This window comes from Rhipicephalus microplus, chromosome X (genome assembly GCF_043290135.1).
Source record: "Rhipicephalus microplus isolate Deutch F79 chromosome X, USDA_Rmic, whole genome shotgun sequence".
Lineage (NCBI taxonomy): Eukaryota > Metazoa > Arthropoda > Arachnida > Ixodida > Ixodidae > Rhipicephalus > Rhipicephalus microplus.
Window position 1 is genome coordinate 111,179,874 of NC_134710.1, and position 22,253 is coordinate 111,202,126.

At 48.8% G+C, this 22,253-nt stretch overlaps 1 pseudogene; it reads left to right on the forward strand.

Annotated features, from left to right (window-relative positions):
- Positions 1–6,122: 6,122 nt before the first annotated feature.
- On the forward strand, positions 6,123–6,278 carry LOC119186600 (U4 spliceosomal RNA; annotated as a pseudogene).
- Positions 6,279–22,253: the final 15,975 nt, after the last annotated feature.

Consider the following 22,253-nt stretch of genomic DNA (forward strand, 5'->3'; position numbering starts at 1 on the left):
CAATAATTGACATCTATCTCGCGTGTCTTTCCTTGCATTATCACCGTTCTCATCGCGGGTACCTTGAGTTCACGAACAGCGTGCGTACCATCATGATGAGCACCCAGCTTTCAGAGAAACTTTTTTGTGTGTGTCTAATCTGCAGGGGAAGAGCGCATTGCTATAAAGGCATTTTATCTTGGTCCCGTATCAAAAATGCACCGTGTTGTTCGGGCTACCCCTGCACACTCAGTAACAACTAGTTCACTGTATCTGCCAACGGACGTGCAACAACGGCTAATGCATTTTTTTCTTTTTTTCATAGTTGTCGAAGCTTTTGGCAACCACACACTTCCGTCGGCGCTACGTTGATTTAAAAATATATAACAACACATTACCAATACCACATGTGCACACAGCTTCAACTACTACGTCCCCAACAATATCGAATAATAGTAGCAGCATAAAATATTTCTTCGCTATTTTTTAACAGTGCTGCTCTAAGGACGGGCGTTGAAAATTTATACTTTTGAGATGGCGACGTGCATCTCCCAGTAACTCGATAGATTAGAGAAACGGTTACGCAGGAGTTAACACCCGTAATTTTGAATGCATTGTGCGCGTGCTAATTTTTATGAAAAAAAATTGTTTACATACTTTTTTCGGCGCACTGCTTTAATCCATTTCTGTCGTCTGCTTGTTTCGTACCATCGCTTTGGGAATCGGTAGAATTTCACTGGTGGAGTCGACCTCTTCGTGTTTGCATGGTTATTGTGACAGTTGACGACGCAGCAATGACACCCCCTTTTCTGTTGGGGTGACATCGCGGAACGAGGGACGTTTCACGTGCAGCGCGTGCTTCGCAAATGCGTAGAAGCCAAAGGGAGCGGAAGGGTCGGAAGACTCTACTGTTGTGCGCTTTTTCTGGCAGGGGAAACACAAGCGCTGGCGTCGCCGGGCAAACTTGAGCGGGTCTCCCCTATAGCCAATTTGACAAGGGGATGTGACGTGCGCCGAAGACTGCGGCAAAGGGCATCGTGACAAAGCGTCGGCATCTTGGTGTTGTCTTCCAGTCTTGTAGATGACGTCGAAGTGATACGATTGTAATCGGAGAATCCAGCGGCCAAGTCGTCCCGACAAGGTTTTGATTGTGGACAATCAGCAAAGAGCATGGTAGTCTGTCACAACAGTAAAATGTCGACCATGTAGTTACGGACGAAATTTTTGGATGAACCAGACAACAGCCAACCACTCTTGTTCGGTTATCGAGTACGTCTTCTCTGCAGAGGTCCGAGTGCGGCTTTCATACGCGACAACTTTCTCGCGAAAGGCATGGTCGTGCTGGAGGAGTACGGCGCCGATTCCTTGTCCACCAGCGTCAGTGTGTAATATCGTAGGTGCCTTGTCATCGAAATAACAAAGGACCGGTGGGGATGTCACGGCCTGCTTGAGCTCTTGAAATGAGGCTTCGCATTGATCATTCCAATCGAAGGAACCGGTACTAGCAAGGAGCTTATGGAGATCAGGAGCGGCAATAGTGGCAAAGTTGCGAATGAAGCGGCGAAAGTACGATGCGAGTCCAAGGAAACTGCGTAGTTCTTTGGAACGAAAGGGTCGCGGAAAGGGTCGCAGTATATATTATTAATATATATACTGAGATAATGCTGTTTTCAAATAGTATTACAGTCCTACAATAGCTGGGGTGGCTCATTTCGCCGAGGCACTCGTCAATAATATTGATTAAGCAATAAACGATGAGTCAAAACAGCAACCGATACAGGGAGCTGCTCCGTCATCCATGGTAGGTATCAGATGACGTCACAATAATCCGTCGCCGTTGACGTCACGAGATCCGCTACAACCCGCCACGGCTGGCCAGGGTGCAAACATGGCTGACGTGCCTCTTCTTACGCGCGAAAAGCAAGTTGGCGATGTCATTCGACGCGGAATCAAGCTGTTCCAGCTCGTCTGAACATACCAGTGACAGTTCAGCGATGACTGCCGCTACCGTCTGAGCACGGAAGCATCGGTTTTTGATTTCGACCCGCCGGCGGGTGAAGCCTCTGACATGCCCCAAATACTTCCTCGTTGCTCAATACTGTAAGACCCGACTGAACTGTGCTCGCGTTGTCGTCCCTGGTCGTCGCCTCGAAGAAGAAAGCGCACGCTGGATCCGTCTGCTGGGAAAGGCGGGGTTTTTGTAAAATAGTAGGCCCTGACATTAAAAAATTGCCCGCAGCTTCCCTCGGGGGAACACTGAGGAGGATGCGGAGCATATAATTGGTTAATGGGGTGTTAAAGTGCGACTTACTTGGGTCGATGGCTAAATTGGTTAACGTGGTTGTGAAATGGGGTGTTAAATTGCGACTTACTTGGGTCGATGGCTAAATTGGTTAACGTGGTTGTAGGAGGGGGTGTTAAATGAGTGAACACGTACACACGTATGCGAAAGGGCGGCGCTGGTCGAAGGGACGTCGATCATTGTGTTTGTGGATTCGTTGGAATTCATTTCACCGCGACCTTGGACGTCGACGCGCCGTACAAACCAACCGACGAGCGGCAACTGAGCGAGCGAGCGCCGACCTTGAGTATATATACAGCGCGACGGCGCATGCACTGTCAGCTGTCGAATGTTCGAGAAGGGGGAGAAGCGCAACGGCGCATGCGCGCGCGTCAGCTGCCGATGTTCTCGAAGCGCGACGGCGCATGCGCGCGCGTCAGCTGCCGATGTTCTCGAAGCGTGACGGCGCATGCGCGCTACATTATACAGCTAGCGAATGTTCGTGAAGAGGAGAAGCGCACGCGGTGTGTAGAGGAGGAAGGGTGCACAGATGGTGGAGGAGTGAAGCGCGCGCGGTGTGTAGAGGAGGAAGGGATGCACAGATGGTGGAAGAAGGAGGAGGAAGCTTGCGGACGGCGCCGCACTACAAGCCTCGAGTATTAGATGCTCCGCATCTAAAAGTGTGATTCCAGAATTCGCTACCAAATTTAAAATAGGTTTTCTAGAAATTTAAATTGCTTACGGTTGTATAATTTGTCATATATCACCATGGTACAGAAGAGAACACATGTTCAAAGTGTTATTGAAATACATCAATATAAAAAAAGTCACAGCTTTATGACTTTTTATAACTTTCTGACTTTTTATATGACTTTGTGACTTAATATAAAAAAATCACAGCGCTGGAGTTTATAGTTGAAGAACCTTCGGGAACTTGGTCTATCTTCTCGGACTCGAAGGCAGCTCTTTAATGTTTTATGTCACCTTTTCGCCATGGACCTAATGAACAGTTAGTAGATGAAATAAGGCTTCTTCATCACCAATCAATCGAGAAACAGCACAGCATAGTGTATCAATGGATACCAGGTCATTGCGGCATATATGGCAATGACCGCGCAGATGAGGCCGCCAGATCTGCACACAACGGTACCCAATACACAGCCATCCCGTTCTCAAGAACCGACGCAGCTACAAGACTTCGTTCGCTTGCACGTCACGTGAAAGCGAACGTGATCTCACATTGGTACAGTGGAACTCGACAGACTTCACAAACGCACGCCTGCATAACTTGGATCCCGATCGGCAGCTTCGTCTTCCCTCAAGGATATCTCGAGCTGAGGAGACTCTTCTATGCCGCCTGTGGCTTGGAGTGCCTTTCACGAACGCATACTCTCATCTCATTGAAATGGCCAGCTCTTCTACATGCACTTACTGCAGCTGCGAAGAAACCATCGTGCACCTTCTGTGTGAGTGCACCCATTTCAGCGCGCAAAGACAAGAACTGACTGCAGCTCTGGATAGACTGGATGATCGGCCTTTGTCGGGAAATAGGATTCTGGGTCATTGGTCGAGCCCATCCTCAGCCCAGAGGGCTTTGAAAGCTGTGCTGCACTTTTTGCGGACAACTGGCCTCAGAGACAGACTATAGTGTCTTATACTCTTTGATGTTGCTTTTCCTCTGTTGCATTTTTTTTTTGCAATTTCTCTCTCTCTGTTCGCAACATTTCATTTTAACATTTTTTATTCCCCTCACCCCTTTCCCCGGCACAGGGTAGCCAGCCAGTCTAAGAACTGGCTAACCTCCCTGTCTTTCCGCTTAAACTTTCTTCCTCCTCCTCCTCCACAGCTGTGCCGCAAAGGCGAAGCAATGAACACAATAGCAACAAATGGGAAGGCCACGCTCAGAATGACAAGCAGATCGAAACGTGCCCCGCGTTTTCACTCACAAATGACGCACGAAACGTACTCACAGATACAGGTGAACGCGAATAAGCGTCTCAGTTGTTACTTCGCTGTGGCTGAAAAGCGTGCCCTTTTCGCAAACAGATGCTGTGCAACGATTGCAGTGACCTTTGTGCGCCCCTTAACTACAACAGAATCGTTCCAGTGCAAGCCCTACGCCAGCTAACACGTATGATTTTCCCTACTGGGAGATGGGGTCGCGCGAGAGATCGTCCACCCCCCTCCTCTCTGCGGGCCAAAGTACGCGTGAAACGAGAGCCGTCGCACGCTCAATGTGCCATCTTGCTGACAATTCTGAAACACGATAGCTCCCCTTCCTCCCCCCCCCCCAACGAGATGCCCACCAACAGCGGTAAGTGGTAGATACAAATAGACTGCCGTTTGAACGTTGAAAAAGGTACATCTCGGTGGCTCAGTGGTTAACGCCTCGCATTCAAGACGCGGAGGTTCCACGTTTGGTTACGCGTGCTGCGGAGTCTTCTTTCTGGATTTTTTCCTTCTTGCGTTTTCATATATAGAGATACGTATACAGATATGGAGCATGACGCCGGCAGCGAAATTTAGCTGAGAGTGTCCACATAATTGCTATCGCAATAAAAGCGCCGTAGTTCCCCTTTAAGTGGCACTCCGCCTAAAGGCTCAGCATCCACAGCACAGGCTACTGCGGTTCCCTGTGGCAGAATTTTCTCCGATGTTACATTCGTAGCACTGACGAGCACGGAACCATGGTGAAAGCGTACCACATCTCAATGAGACAAGCGAACTGCCGCAACTGTATGGCGTCAACCTCCAGCCACCGGCTCCGTTCGACTTCGCGAACCCGGCAACATATGGGCGACATGACTCCGCTGCCACGAAGACTACGCCGTGGTTTCGGGGCTCACAAAAGCGTCGGAAGACGTGCAGGTACGCTCGTTACAGTACTGCATGGGCCCGGACGCCCGCCCGCTCCTCGCGACTTTTTCGCTCGATGCCCTGTCGCTCGCCTCATACAAAGTTGTTTCCGCTCGCTTCACTGAGCATTTTGTGCAACCGGCCAACGAGCTCTACGAGTCGTCACGGTTTCATCGACGCGTCCAGCTGCCGAATGAAAGCGTCGATACGCACTACGCAGAGCTATGTAGGATGGTGAAGCGCTGTAACTATCAGTTAGCTACCGTCGAGGAAAGGCTCGTACGTGACAGGTTCGTCGTCGGCCTCCACAACTCCCGCCTCTCGGACCAGCTGTGCCGAAGAGTGAAGCTGACGTTCAAGGAAGGCATGTACTCAGGCCCGTCAGTCTTAATACGCCGATAAAGAAAAGTATTCTCAGAACTGCACAGAGAACTCGCGTGAGCTCAACCTCGACGCCGCAAAAATGGACAAACTCGCCAATCGTCGTTCAGGAGCTAAGACTACTGCGCGGAAGCCGCAAGCAGAGCGCGCCCACGAGCCGTCCACATGTGAATTCGGTGGCCGCGCGCCTCAGTGACGTTCAGACTGTCTAGCTCGATGCTTCGCCTGTAGCTTTTGCAAAAAGAAAGGGCACTTTGCTGAAGTGTACCACTCGAGGAAGTATAAGCAGAAGTTCGGCTCCCTTCATTTAAGCCATCGGGATGCCCACCACGGCAAAGTTTGTCGACGTTACCCTTGACAATTATACGGCGCAGTTGAAGGTTGGCTCCAGCGTCGAAGTATCTGCCGTGCCCAGCGACTTCCCTATGCTGCCCGCCGAGCTCGACCAAGTCGACAGCTTGCTCACCGGCCCTGAAGGACAGCTACTTCGCGTGCTAGACTCCTATTTGGAACGACTTTGGTGGCAAGTAAAAACAAGTTGCCAGCGCCTCTACGTCATACAGTCTCTCACTGTACCTCCTCTGAGATTGCCTGCACTGCAAGACCTGCAAGTAGTAAAGTTTCTTGCTTTGCGCAGAGGCGGTGTCGTACCCAATGAAGTGTAAACTGAGGGGCGACTATTGCTAGTTGAAAACGTTTTTTTGACGAACTCAAGACTTTGAAGGCAACGCTGCACGTCGAGCTCTTCAAAGGACTGGACACTTTGAAAGACGAGTACATCATCCAGCTGAAACCTGATGGCCTGCCCTTCTCACTAAGTGTCCCCCCAAGGATTCCTATCCCGTTGCTGGAAGTCGCCTGCCGTGAGCTGGACGAATTGGAAAGCACCGGCGTGATTCGAAGGGTCGACACGCCTGCACCATGGTACTCCGGTCTCATTGTAGTACGCAAAGACGATGGTTCCTACCGGCTGTGCGTTGACTTGATGAAACTAACAAGGTCGTCCATTGTGAACGTCATATTCTACCAACTGTGGAGCAAGTCCTTGGCCTCCATGGTGATGCAACAGTTTTTTCAAAGCTCGATCCACCTGCAAGCTTCCACCAGGTTATGCTCTCAGCTGATTCCCAAGAGCTCACGACGTTCATTTCCCCATAAGGCTGCCACTGCTTTTGCCGGCTCCCCTTTGGCATCACCTCCGCGCCCTAATACTTCCAAAATCAGTTGTCGAGAATCCTGGAGAGACAAGATGGAGTCACCAATATGATCGATGACATTCTGGCTTTTGGACGCAACCGCCAAGAGCATGACGCTAGACTGAGCCAGGTGCTGTCCCGTCTTGCAAAAGCAGGCATCACACTGAACCAGGACAAATGCCATTTTGGAGTATCTGAGGTCTACTTCCTCGGAGTTGTCTAAGCAGAGGGCATCAAGCCAGATACAAGCAAGATCGAAGCAGTCAAAGCCATGGAAGCTCCAACTGGCGTCGCCAGCGTTAGAAGACTGCTGGGAATGGTGAATCATCTCACCAGATTTTCGCCACACATCTCGGACGTCACAGCACCCATCAGAGCCTTATTGAGCAAGTCCGCAAGTTGGGTGTGGCAACACGGGCAAAAAGCTGCGTTCGAGAAAAATAAGAAGCTTTTGACATAAGACTGGTGCATGGCTAAGTATCATCCCTCATACGCCACTACAGTGTATGCAGACGCCAGCTCGTTCAGACTCGGTGCAGTCTTGCTACAGATGCAACCCTCGGCAGAGCGCGTCCTGTGGCATTCACTTCGAGGTCACTGACTGAGACCGAACAGCGTTACAGCCAGACCGAAAAAGAGGCTTTGGCAACGACATGGGCTATTCAAAGGTTGGACGAGTTCGTCCGCAGCATCAACTTCGACGTCGAGACTGACCACTTGCCGCTCGTTTTACTCCTGGGCAAGATGGAGTTGGACCTGTGTGCCACCTCGTATTCAAAGACTGTGAGTCAGGACAATGCAATACCAATTTCGTATGCTACCCGTGCCGGGAAAACTGCTAGCGACAGCAGATACCTTGTCTCGAATCGTCAAGGCATCCACTCCCCTCGACACAGTGGACCTCTTTGCAGCACAAGTCGTCGGCTGCACATCGTATATCTTGCCACTGAGCCATGAAGACATACGACAGGCACAAGAGTCCGATCGAGAGTTCAAGGTTCTCAATTCCTTCTGCCAGCAGGGTTGGCCATAGAAGTCAAAGATACCACTGTGCTTTTCGAAGCACGCCTCTGTAGTAGACGTGCTCTCAGTCTGCGATGGTGTTTTGCTCAAAGGCCCCCGTATAGTCATTCCATCATCCCTTCGGTCTGTGGTCTTAATGCTGTTGCACGGAGGTCATCAGGGCATCAACAGAACCAAAGCCCTAGCTCGGGAATCGGTTTGGTGGCTGAGCATCTCTGCAGACATCGCATATGTCGTCGCCAATTGCCAACAGTGTGACTCCACCACGTGAACTTTGCTGAGCCTCTGGTCTCCACGGCCTTACCTAGACGTCACTGGGAATTTCTTAGAACGGACTTATCCCACCTCAATGGTCAGATGTCCATCCTAGGGGTGAACATTACTCGAGGTTCCCTGAGGTTGTTACCCTAAGAAGCACGGCAGCTCAGGCAGTCATCGAGGCTCTCAATAGTATATTTGCCAGACACGGAATCCCGCAAGAGGTTAGGTCAGACAACGACCCACCGTTCTCGTCACAAGAATTTGCATCATTTGCAGCATCGTATGGCTGCAAACATGCGACCAGAAGTCCATACTACGCCCAATCGAACGGAGAGGCAGAGATGATGGTTCGTACAGTCAAGGACCTGTTCCGCAAGTCGAGCGACTCTCATCTGGCCCTGCTCAGCTATCGGTATACTCCAGGCGTTGATGGATTCAGCCCAGCCCAGCTGTTAATGGGACGCCAACTCAGAACCAAGGTACCGAAACAAGAATCCAAGCTACGTCCCAACTGGCCGTCAGGAAAAGACGTCGCTGCTAAGGATACAACTTACAAGCGGAAGCAGACAGACAACTTCAACGTATATCCCCGAGCACGAGACCTGCCACTGCTTCAAACCGGTCAGCTTGTCTGGTTGCGACCCGAGAAAGTGAAAGGTAAAGTCCTGAGTGCAGGGTAAAGGCCCCGAAGCTACGTGGTCGAGACAGAGCGAGGTGGAGTCCTGCAGCACAACCACCGTCACCTAGTGCATTTTACACCTGCTGCTGCCAGAGAGGAGCCACCGCAGATAGCTGCGCAAGAACCACCACCACCACCGCAGCATGTTTCCACTCAGGAACCTCAGCCTGCTGGCCTCGCAGAATCATCAACCCACCGTGGGCACTTGGCGCAACGGTCTCCTGTGACCAGATACCGCAGTGTGACGCGAACACGTTACGGTCGGCACGGTGGATTTGTGAAACCATGTATTAGGCTTCCTCCATCCTCCCAACAGACATTTAGTGCTTCGATTCAAGGGGGGAGATGTAGATGTCGCCATTTTTCTGTGCTTTGATTAGGCTGCCATCGGAGCGTGGCGACCCCTGTACATTCTGTGTATGTCTATATATGTCGGTCCCGATAAAAGCGGCGAACCCAGTTCTGTCCAGGGAGCCAGTTTGTGCGTGTCGGTTCTTGCGTCCCCGTGCCACTTCGCGGCACTAACCAAGCGACAGTCGTGTTGTCGTGCGATCACGTCTGTTGCAGTGAGGACTCTGAGGAAGCCGCTGTCATCCTCAATGTGCGGATCACAAACTCCAGTAGGTGCACGGGACAAGGATTCAGCATCTTTGTGCTAGGGGCCTGATTTATAGACGATGGTAAGGTTGAATTCTACAAACGAAGACTCCGTCGTGCCAGACGCCCAGTTCGGTCTCGTAATTGGGCTAACCAGCACAATGAATGATGATAACCGTCTACTTTGAAGTGACGACCATAGATGTAAGGCCCGAATTTCATGGTAGCCCACACTACTGCTAGGCACTCCTTCTCCGAGGTGGATTAGTTCATATCGATGTGAGGCAGGGTACGGCTGGCGTAAGCGATTACGTGCTCGGTGCCTTCTTAGTGTTGTACACGCACGGCGCCAAGACCTACATTACTCGCGTAGGTATGAGCTTCGGTGGCAGCATCCTCGTCGAAGTGAGCAAGAACTGGTGGTGCCAGGATACGCTCACGTAGATCGATAAAAGCTGCGTTCTGTTCTGCATTCCAAACGAATCGTACGTCGTCGTGCGAGACGAGTCCGAGGCTCGGCAATGCTAGAAAAATTGGCGATGAAGCGACGACAGTAGGGCACAGGCCTAGGAAGCGACGGACTGCTTTCTTGTCCCGGGGAACGGGAAAGGAGGCTACGGTGGTTGTATTTTCGGGGTCAGGTCTAACACCGTGTGCACTCACAACTTGGCCCAGAAGTTTAAGTTCTTTATAGCTGAAGGGGCAATTATCTGGCTTCTGCGTGAGGTTCGCAGAGCGGAGTGCTTCCAGAACAGCCTGCAGACGCTTCAAGTGTTCCTCAAAGTTGACGGAAAACACGACGACGTAGCCGACATAAACTAGGCAGATGTTTCACTTAAGACCGGTGAGAACAGTGTCCATCATTCTTTGTAACGGGGCTGGTGAAGAACACAGCCCGAAGAGGAGCACCTGAAATTCATAAAGGCCATCCGCTGCAACAAAAGCAGTTTTTTCTTGGTCTCTTTCATCAACCTCAATCTGCCAGTATCCGCTTTTCAAGTCTATGGATGAAAAATATCTTGCCCGCCGTAGTTTGCCTAGTGAATCATCGATGCGTGGCAGAGGATACACGTCTTGTTTAGTCACGCCATTCAGCTTTCTGTAGTTAACACAGAAACACAACGTTCCGTCTTTTTTCATTACAAGAAATACTGGTGATGACTACGGACTATTGGACGGCTGTATAAAATAATCCTCAAGCATTTCTTTGACTTGAGCATCGATCGCGTTATGTTCTTCGGCCGAAACTCGGTAGGGCCGTTGCTTTATGGGCGAGACATCGGTGTGCGTATTACTCCGGTGTTTCATAAGCGGCGTTTGACGCACCTTCGAGGACGAAGCAAAACACTCTTGGAATTCAAGCAACGTACAGTTCCTGCAGCGCTGCGCGTTCTTGCTGCATGAGGCTCAAATTGATGTCCACCTTGTAAGAGCCGTAGAAACACCTGTCGATGTCGATTGTAGCCCGCTGGATGTGGCGGCAAAACATTCAGCAACGTATTTGATGGGGTAGGCGAAAGCGATAGCGGTGTGACGAAAAAGGTGTCGCTGCTCATTTCTAAAATTTGTCACAAGCACCGTGGCACGTCTGTCGTGAAGCATAATGAGGCTGTGGGCCGCGCAGACACATATGCTGAACAAAAGCGTCAAGTTGCCTTCGGCGACTGCCTCACCGTCCCGTAGCTCGTCACACACATCAACCAGGACGCGTGAACGCGGGGGCAACGTGATTATGTCGACCGAATCACGAAATGGGCCGAGATAGCTGTCATCAGGTTTTTCTGCTGCTTTGTCTGTCGAGAACGTCACGGTGTGCTGTCGGAGGTCAATTATAGCACTGTATTCACGTAAAAAGCCGATGCCTATGATGACGTCTCGGGAGCATTCGGAAAGAAGGCAGCTGCAGAGAAATATGCGTCCGCGAATGCCGACTCTAGTCGTGCACATACCGAGAGGGGTGACAACGTGCCCGCCGGCTGTACGGATTGGTGTAGCGTACCACGGCGTTGCAACTTTCTTGAGATGCTTTGCCAGTTTTCTGCTCATGATGGAGTAGTCAGCCATAAGGCCTAGCACCGTGGTGGCCGTCGAGCACTGCAGGTATGTCTAGGGAAAGTCGGCTTTCTTATTCGGGAGCTGTCGTCATCGAATCGCTGCTGGTACGTACTCGCGTCGATGGGGGCTTTTGCTCGTGTTGCATATCAGCGGCCCCAGCCCAAAAGGTCGCTGTCGTTAGTTTTCCCACCTAGGGCTGAGCGACCGCGCTGGCGCCGCCCCTGGGTAGTTCAGGACACTTGAACAAGACCTTCTTAGAGATGGTGATCGTGACTGGCGCCGCGGGGGCAGTGGCATGCGCTGCTCGGACAGGTATTCCTCGATCGCTCTGAGTTTTTCGCCAAATCCTGGACTGGTTGGACTGATGGAAGTGCATTGCGAGGTGTGGGGGTACGAAACGGCTTGGAGGGGCGTAACGGCTCGCAGCTTCGGCGTATGATGCAGGAGAGACGTAACAGCTCACAGCCTCGGCATATGGTGCACGGCGAGGCTCCATCGGTAGAGGCGGGGAAGCATAGCTGGAAAGCGGGACTTGAAGAGCCTGCTGTACTTCACTCCCTATGAGGCTGGAGATGGATCCTGCAGCAGGTGGAGGCCTGCAGTGAATCTTTTGCAGCTCGTCGCGTACCACTGATCGGATGAGGTCACAGAGAGCTTCGAGACTGATGGTACTCTCCACAACTCCAATCTGGTCCACCGGCAAAGCAGCATCGGCATGGTGGTCGCACACAGCCGATCGCTACAGCCTCATGTTTTCTATCACCGTAGCTTCAGTTAAAAACTCCGCTACAGCTTTCGGGGGACTTCGGACGAGACGAGCGAATAGCTGCTCCTTAACTCTTCGCATTAGGTACCGCAACTTCTTGTCTTCGGCCATACCTGTGTCGGCGTGACGGAAAGGCTCGTCATGTCCTCCGTGCACGTACGTCATCACGCTTTCGTTCGGCATTTGAATGCGTGATTGAAGGGCCCGTTCCGCTCGTTCATGGCGAAGGGGGTTGGCGGTATTTGCCAGCAGCTGACGGCAAAACACCGTCCACGACGAGGAGGGTTCTCGATTCTCGTACCAAGTACGAGCTCTATCTTCAAGGCTGAAGTATACATTCCGCAGCTTTTTGCGTCGGTCCACTCGTTGAAAGCAGCAATGCGTCCAAAGTGAGCGAACCAGTCCGCGACATCCTCCAACATGGAGCCGCGGAACACTTTCGGCACCCGTGGCTTCTGCAGCGCGTAATTAGCCATCAGAGTTATTTTCCGTACCCCTCTGGGGTGATGCAGTTGATGTCATCCCCAGTAAAGGTTCACGCTCGGGAGACAATCCTTGGATTTTTCGGCTGGCCCGGTGGACAGGTGTTGCTACTGCAGGTACAGGGCTACCAGGAGGAGTTTGGATCATTGGCTGGGAATATCCAGTGACTCCACCAGTTGTCGCGTGTGAAAAAGAGGGACTTCGGGCAAGGAATACCACGTAGTCGCAGAGACGCAAGTGAGTGACGCGACACAACCAAAAAGCTTCGGCGAGAGCATGCGCTGTCTCAAAAACGACTTTCTCGTTTGTTTTTCCAGGATGCGGGCTCGCTGCAGTTCATGGCCAGGTGGCAATATGTAGTTTTTTTCTTTAGTAGTATTTATTCAAAATGTAGGCGTAACACTCGGAAGCGATTCATAACAGACAGAGGACAGACAAGTTCATTCTGCTCTTATCACGACCCAACGACCAACACATACCACTAAAGAATTCGATTGATTAAAGCGAATACATCAAGTAACGTCCATTTCCAGTTATACACTAACGGCGGCAGGCATAAACACCAATGCAAATACCATACCGACTGTCTTTCAATTTGCTCGTATACACCTTTTACCTGTGTGACCATGCTAGTGAAGTGGAATGTTGGGGAAATTATTGGCTATGCGTTTTCCTGCAACACGCTCGCATGCTTGAATTGCATGGCATATACAGTCTTGTATATCGCCATACGTCAAAGGGGTGGGGAAAGTAAGTGAGGGTGAAGATGAGAGAAAGGATGAGGTGAGAACTAGGGTATAGAGAGAGAGGGGGGAAGAAAGGTATATAAAGTGAGATAGAGAAAAATAGAGCGAACGAAACAGAACAAGGAGATAAAGAAAGACAGTGAACAATATGTACAGAAATAGATTCGCTGACTGCAAACAAAAGACTTTACTAGGTTGTAAATGTCTATCCTAGACATTATTATCTTATGGCAATATAATTATAAGCACTTATTAAACACGTAAGTATTGTCCCTTTCGACATGGTTTCCTATGCAAGAAGTTTGAGTGTGTTGTTGCATTCGAGATTTTCATTTGAATACTTGAAGTACAGTATTCTGACGGCGTTTTTGAAGACCTACGTGGAAAGTGCTTCATTTGTTGGACTGGAAGTAGGCGAGCATGAAAGCTGCACTTGGGCATGTCTGTAGTAAGGCTCTAAAGAATTCGTCTATAGCAGTGTTTATTTACATTACTTTTATGCACGTATACCCTGCGGTAAGCAATTTTACATTCGTGTGATACATACAGCTCGATGGGAGTTTGAAATAGCTCACTTTATTCCACCCCAGCTTTACCCGACACGATATATTCATTAGGAAGCCAAATGTAACGTATATGTAACGAAACTTTCAACTTTTAGGAATGTAACGGTATAACGAGTTCCTTTTGCATTTAAGGAAGTTGTAATGGGAACTCGTTCCTAAACTAATAAAGAACGTGGATTGAGCTTTCGTCCCTGTTTTAGAAGAACGCGTATAACACTGTTAAGATGTCAGTGGCAGGCAAAAGTTTTGAGAACTCCTATATTTTATATGGCAGTGGTTCACAAACTTTCGTAGCGAATAAGTAAACCCGAGTTCACGCACTCTTTATATTTGATGCTTGCGGCAGCAGTCGCAGTTACCGATGCACTTTTGGCCGAAGAATTGCGAGTTGAACTGCTGCGTGCCCTGTCGTAAATATATGTTCTGCGTGTGGTGGACGTCCCTGAATGGCAAAGTGGTCACTTGTGTGTGGACAAGGTGAAAATAAACGAAACGGGCAGAGTGCTAACAGGAGCAGACGGTCGTCGCATCTGCTGGTGGCTGCTTTCTTCTGCCATTAAGACGAGGAGATAAACGCGCGAACGTCAATAGGATTAAATGGATATTTTGATAGGAGGAGCATGTCAACTTTCCTGCGAAGATGGTTAGAATGTCGAGCGAGGAGACATTTAGAAGGGCAATACAACATGTTACTGCGCAAAAAAGCACCTACCGGCATGGTTGGCAGTTTGTTCCACCGCTGTTGCATCAGATACACGTATGGTTAACGGTCAGTGCCCCAGGATTTACCTAAGCTCGGAGATGGTTGAATTAAAGAGAATGAAGCGATGATGTGCATCTCTCAACGGCCTGCCGTTGGTGTCCGTCTCTCTGGGGGCAAGGGTGGGTGGTATACAGTTTTTGAGTGCAACATCAGTGGCCCTGCCTCAGTTGCCGTCGTCGCCAAAAACCTGCACAGCCATAACCTTGGCATTTAAACGCGGACGAGACAAACCAAGCTTAGTAAAGGTATATGGCGCAGGCTTGGCTCCCACCTCAGAAAATTTAACAAGTTATTGCGAAACAGTAGTTTCCGGGCCAAAGGAACGTCCACAGAAATAGCTGCCTAAGCTGGTGGGCTCGCGCAGGCATTCCGGCACATAGGTGTGCGAAAGCTTCGAACGCTCGCCGCAAACATCACTGGTTAGCTGCACAACTTTCCTAACAGTGGGGGCTCTTGACTACATTGCGGAAAAAGGATAATTTCATTAAAGAAAAAGGAAACTCTGAGCCCGGTTACGAAATGGTTGATTTGGCAAGTGAGACAAATTATGGGCTTTTAAATTTCAAAAGTACTTCTAGATTATACGGCAGGTTGTATGGGTGTTCGTGTCAATTTTCACTAAATATCAGGGTCTCTTTAAGGGGACATTAAAATAAAAGACTAAATTAGTTGAGAATAATATTATGACTTGAGGGCTGCATTGCCGATAAGTTTGCTGTCGTGAGTTCATTATTAAAATAAAAAAAAAATACGTCAAAGTTTCATTTCTGAGCATTGCACTGATACTTCAGCGCCTATAGATGTCATTGTGAAATCATTTTTTCGAAGTTGTTTTTTTTTTACTTCCTATGATGGCCACATCTTCTCAATAAGATGTCTCGAAACTTAAGGTGTAATGTTTCTGGCGCTTTTAGAGCATGATTTAAGTAACTTTTATCGGTACATAATTTCTAGCCCTGGCAGAAGTCATAATAAATGTGACGTCACGGTGAATTTGTGAGCGAATGTCAAGGTGCCGTCGCATTTCATTACAGCGAAGCTGTATGTGGTTAGGATGTGTCTGCGTGTGCCTAGCGCAGCTATGTGCCACAAAAGTTTAGCAAGCCCCACCAGCAGGACTGTAGCCCCATTTCTTTTCTGAGAGGGTGGGGAGAAAGGTTCGGTTTCAGAATGCGCCTGAAAGTGGAATAAAATACTGAAAATAAATTATTGTCTCCTCACAACGTGAGGCTGAGCGCGAATATTTTATAATAATAATAGTAATAATAATAGTAATAATAATAATAATAATAATAATAATAATAATAATAATAATAATAATAATAATAATAATAATAATAGAGGCTTGTCGGTGACCCTCAGTGATTGCATTCATGATGAGCGGGAACGCAGGAGGTGCGGTACATCTGTGTCGACTCCGATCGGTGTGGCTAACAGGGTGCTGTAATAGAAAGCAACTATTGTGCACTCAGCTACCAAAACAAACGAAAAAAAAAGCACCACTCTTTTTCCAGGGCGCGTACACGCAGCACTCATTTTGCTGATGGAAGCAGCTTCTTTCCGGCACAGTCAGAGCTCTGAGGCGTGTGCGTATATATACACCTAGATGTTCAGATGACACGCGCGACCGCCGGCGCACGTCCTTCGGAGATGGTGTCCTCGTTCTGCACTTATGTATTGCTCTTTGTGTTGGCCTGATGAACGCGTTGCCGTGTAATGCCGACGGACACAAGCATCACGAGAACACCTCGAGGCACGTGCGGCGCGTATAGACGGCACCTTCGACAACTGAGGCAGAGTCGCGCGCAAGCGTGCCGTATTCAGAATGGGACACGAGTTCACCACTGGTCCCATGGTAAAGACGACCTCGGCACGTGTCTCTTTGCTAATGGGAAACTCGAGTAATAAATCGTGTTGATCTTTTGCGGTGTCGCAGAAGCTTAACCTGCGCGAGCCTGGTCGGGTACTCGGACATCCGGTGTGATCACGCCGTCGAGACAAGCGCGGCGCTAATATGCCCCGCGAACACCTTTGCTCGGTATGTGGTCCCTTTATACCGCACGACTACCGGTTCGGGTCGTGCGGACCGTCACGTGCATGGCGACGGGAGGCGTGGTGTCGCCTCGCGAACGTGACGGCAACGTACGAGATTTACGGCCGTGCTTCCAGCAATGGCCGCGGCGCATGTCTGCACGGCACTCGGAAATCGGACAAATGTCACTACACTCACTGCGCATTGCGACAACTCGCCAGATGTCGTAATCGGGCCGGTTGCCTGTACGCGCACCGACGATCTCGCCATTTGTACATAGCGGCTGCATTCGCTCGAATAAAGTTACTGCCGAGCAGTTCGCCGTTGTTGCTGAAATAAGCCATGTGTGTGGTTTTTGGGTGATGTATGCCTGCTTATACGCTTGATTGATTTGTGGGGTTTAACGTCCCAAACCACCATTTGATTATGAGAGACGCCGTATAGTGGAGGGCTCCGGAAATTTTGACCACCTGGGGTTCTTTAACGTGCACCCAAATCTGAGTACACGGGCCTACATCATTTCCGCCTCCATCCGAAATGCAGCCGCCACAGCCGGGATTTGATCCCGCGACCTGCGGGTCAGCAGCCGAGTACCTTAGCCACTAGACCACCGCGGCGGGTGCTTATACGCTCCCTCTAAGCGCGTTGCAACACGAGCCTTTGAGCTTTATCGATTGTTTTTGCATACTTAAGAGAGAGACCACACTTCCAATCCTCAGATTGTTCACTCGTACTTAAGTTACTTGAATACACTTCACTGGTGCGGAATGATGGGAGCAACTATAGAAATCAAATATGCGCATAATACTAATAAAAAAATTCAGACTGTGGAGCTAGTCCGGACTGCGTAGCCATGTCATTGACGATTAAGGTAATATGATGAAAGAAGAAGTGGGCTGAGGTTGACGTGACAGACACTCTCTCCTGCCTCAGTTTCGCTTTCAGATAGCTTTAAAATAGGAAATATTTGCTCGCGTGGCTTTCGCAGGAATTGGAAAATTTCATAGCTCAGCTAGAGCAGTTGAAAGACGAACACCAATTACTGATTGATTTAGCCCTCCAATCAGAGTAACTTTAAAGATAATTAACGCAGCATCACTAATGACGCACTAAGTTGAGCCAATAATTTTTGTGTGTGAGAGAGAGAGAATAAATGACAGAGAAGAAAATGTCAAGAGGCTATCTGTCTGGACAGTAGGAGTGAGACAATAACATCAACATGATTTATATACGTATAATATTAGTAATAAACCTCGCAGCTAAAAAAAGCTGTAGTGCACGGTAAAGCGTATAAAAAGATTATTTGTACTTATTAGTGAAGTACAGAAGTTATGTGATGGGAATAAAGTGAAATAGATGTGAAAAAAAAAACACGGCATATCAACGAATTGAATAATGATGAGTGGGAGAAGCAGTGGGATCGTTTGGTGTTACCGTAAATTACCGGTGACATTTACCACTCATGCATGTAAATGAGTGCCAAGCGGTGCACAGTTGCATACAAGGTTTATTGGTCGTAACTGGTAAGTTGTGTTCAGTTGTGAATTTCATTTCACCTTCATTATTGCTGATTGGTATCGAATCTAGCCTGAAGTTGGCAAAGACGATGTCTGGGCACGTTCCCCTGGTGGTTGTTGTTTGTTTCCAGCCATACGAAACGCATCGTAAAGCATATCGCGAAGTCATCTACTGCACAAGCCCGTAGTTGTCCGTGCTCATCATTGTCAGAATTGTCATGAGCGTCATCGTCATCGTCATGGCATGCATGTGCCGTGCATGGCAGAAAAAGAAGGTGTGGTTTGAACGCGCTTGTTTTTGATCGTCATCAGCATCGTTCATCGTCAGTTGCGGCCACGGTGCACAACGTCAACGGACAAGCATCGAGCATAAGAAGATTCGCCCTTAAAGAAACGGCTTCTCGCCAGGGGGAGTTGAACCCACAACCTTCGCAGCGTTTGTATAGGAACACCAGCAGGACAGGAACGACATAAGAGGCCCCGCCGTGGTGCTCTATTGGCTAAGGTACTCGGCTGCTAACCCGCAGGTCGCGGGATCGAATTCCGGCTGCGGCGGCTGCATTTCCGATGGAGGTGGAAATGTTGTAGGCCCGTGTGCCCAGATTTGGGTGCACGTTAAAGAACCCCAGGTGGTCGAAATTTTCGGAGCCTCCACTACGGCGTCTCTCATAATCATATGGCGGTTTAGTGACGTTAAACCCCACATATCAATCAATCGAACGACATAAGAGCGATTGAGATTGACCGCATGAGCCTTTATATCTTGTAAGCAGTTGTAAGTATTCCACTCGGAGGCATTGGTTTGAAAAGGATGGCGTATACAAAACAAGGGCACAAAGGGGAGCGAGAGACGTAGCTACGTCTCGTTACGTTTGCGTGCGCCGGTTATTTTCTTTTCGGGCTTACAGACGCATTGGTGGAATAGATGCGTTGCATACGGCGCATGTACACTTCACTGCTGCAGCCATGCTGCATACGTAGGCTCGTCACGTACGCCCAGCTAAAAGTGTTTATAGTGCTGTTCCGTCGAGAGCAGCGCCTGGAGCGGACCGGGAGAGAAAGCAACATTTCCTAGAATAGACTTGCGGTTTTTTTGAGTCATCTAGGTCGGTCGATCACCAATAATGTTTCCGTCAGCATTATCTTACAATATCTCCAGGATTGGTCTACCTTTTCGGTCACTTCACCCTGACGTTTGAACATGCGATAGGGATCTGTCTTCTGAATATGCCATCAGAGATATACCTCCTGATGGCAGAATGACAACACCAGGACTTTCACTCCCATGAATGATTTCACCACGGATGCCCGCTAGATAGACACGCGTCGGCATCTCCTGTGACCATAGGTCGGTGAACTCACTTCTAAGTTGACTCTCTCGAACTCACTCAGACTATAATCGAGCCGTGAGTCCAAGCGAGTGAACAACATTTTTGTGAGTGTGAGTTCGAGTCAGTTCGGCTCAGGAAAATTTTGGTGAGTCTGAGCGAGTCCAAAGCGCAAAATATATTTCTTGAGTGAGTCTAAGCGAGTTCCACTTCCTTTTGGTGACCTAAAGTCTTATCTATTCATCTTCAGCATCACTATCAGCCTTACCTATAGATTCGTGTTTATACTCACGTCTACTTACAGGTACTCCAAAGCAGTGTCGTTCATACACCGCTTCAATATTTATTAATTAGAGGCATCAATTACGTAGAAGTTGCCTTAACCTCCTCCTCCCACTAATTATTTCGGGGAATTTCATGATAATTATACGCCGTCACAAGCGTCCGTTTTAGGCCCACTGCTTTTCTTAATTTACATGCCATGGAGGCGGAAACGTTGTAGGCCCGTGTGCTCAGATTTGAATGCACGTTAAAGAACCCCAGGTGGTCAAAATTTCCGGAGCCCTCCACTACGGCGTCTCTCATATTCATATGGTGGTTTTGGGACGTTAAACTCCAGATATCGGCCGTTTTCCTAATTTACAATATTATCTACCTTCTTGCGTCTCTTCTAATGTCTGACTATTCGCAGACGACTGTGTCCTCTACCAGAAAATAACCAGTCTTGTGGATAATCTTAACCTTCAACGTGACCTATTTAACATATTCGCGAGGTGTAACTTAGTTCATGACAATATATCGAAATGAAAGAGCATCCAAGTTTCACGTCGCACTACAACCCACTATCCACGTACTTATTCTCTCAATAACATTCCTTTACCATCTGTTGACAATTATAAATAACTTGGTGTTCACCTATCTTCTAACATTTCCTGGAATAAACACACAAAATATGTGATTAACAACGCTAACCGCATGCTTGGTTATGTGCGCCATAACTTTTCCTCTGCTCCATCGTCACTCAAGTTAACATTGTATAAAACATTGGCCAGATCAAAACTAGGGTACGCATGCGCCATATGGAACCCAACTCATGGCATTATCATTCAATCTCTTGAAGCCATTGAGAATCGCGCAGCGCGTTTCATTTTATTGAATTATTCACGCCATTCCAGTGTCACATCCATGAAGAGCACTCTAAACTTGCCCGGTCTTTCATTGCGCCGCAAATCGTCTCACCTTAACCTTTTTCACAAATTATATCATAACAGTCATTTGAAGGACGCCCTCTTTCATTCACCTCTATTCATATTATCAAGGGCATATCATCGAGCATACTATCCTGTCGCACCCGACTGTATAGCGATTCATTTGTTCCAAGACCAAGCACGGCCTGGAACCACCTTCCCGCCTCCGTCGCCTGTATCAGACCTAAAAGACTTCAAGCTCCTTATGGCGTGGCTTGGGCATCCCTCGTAGTACGTAACCACCAGTGGCACATACCCGAAATAGGTATAACATTTGACCTCCAAGATGGTGCCGCTGAGAGATTTCTTCTGTGCGTTGTTTAACAATAAAAAATAGTGCTCAATGTACATGCCAGTGGCTGCTAATGGGGAATGAGAGACAGTAGCATTCGGCTTTTAGTCAACGCGCACGCTGCGATCCCCATTAGCAGCCATTGGCATGTACATTGAGCACTATCGGACAAGAAAGGGTTGCTACATTATACTCGCTGGGTGTAACCTCCTTAGTTTTAGAAAGGTTGAGCGAGCGTTGAGCCGCAGGGCCATGAATACAATGAACTAGTATATACCATGAATGAATTCGAGGTGGTTAAAGGGGGGAAGCAGATACGAAGAGCAAGCCGTAAGAAATTAAAAGCTGAATCCTCCTGTCTCTCATTTCACATTAGCAGCCACTGGCATGTACATTGAGCACTATCTGACAGGAAAAGGTTGCTACGTTATACTCGCTGGGCGTAACCTCCTTGGTTTTAGAAAGGTTTAGCGAGCATCGGGCCGCAGTGCCATGAATACAGTGAACTAGTATATACCATGAACTCAAGGTGGATGACGGTGGGAAGTAGACCCGAAGCGCAAGCCGTAAGAAAGTGTGCATGTGCCACCTCTCGTTTAGTCCTGGGAATGTCCACTGAATGGCGGTGCTTCTATATGGGGAATATATGATAAAAAGATGCGAGATGGTGGGACTTGGAGTGTTGAATAGATGGACGAACCGACACACAGACAGATGCATGGATGGACGCATGAACGGACGCAGGGGCGGATGCATGAACGAACGCAGGGACGGGCGCACGAACAGACGCATGGACGGTCACACAGACGGACACATGGACGGACGAATGCTTCGCCCCACTCTCCATCATTCACTCCGTGGATATGCTGCCATTCTTTTCTGTTTTCTTTTTATTTTTTACTTAAACTGCGCTTACTATTGTTTACACCTCCTTTCTGTAGTGCCTTCGGGCCTTGAAAGTACTCTCAATAAATCAATAAATTATATCTGACGCTGTCCCCTCTTCCAAGGAAAATTACCGTACTGGTTTGGAAGCACTGAGGACTCGTTTTCTAAGATACTATGTCAAACGGCACCAAAGAGAGCATCGATTACGAGAGGTATTGGTGGTCAAGAGAATCGAAACCATGGTTGAAGAAGCTAATTCTAGGCTGATGGACTCATAACTCGACTCACTTGGACTCCCCCAGACTCAGAACGAGCCG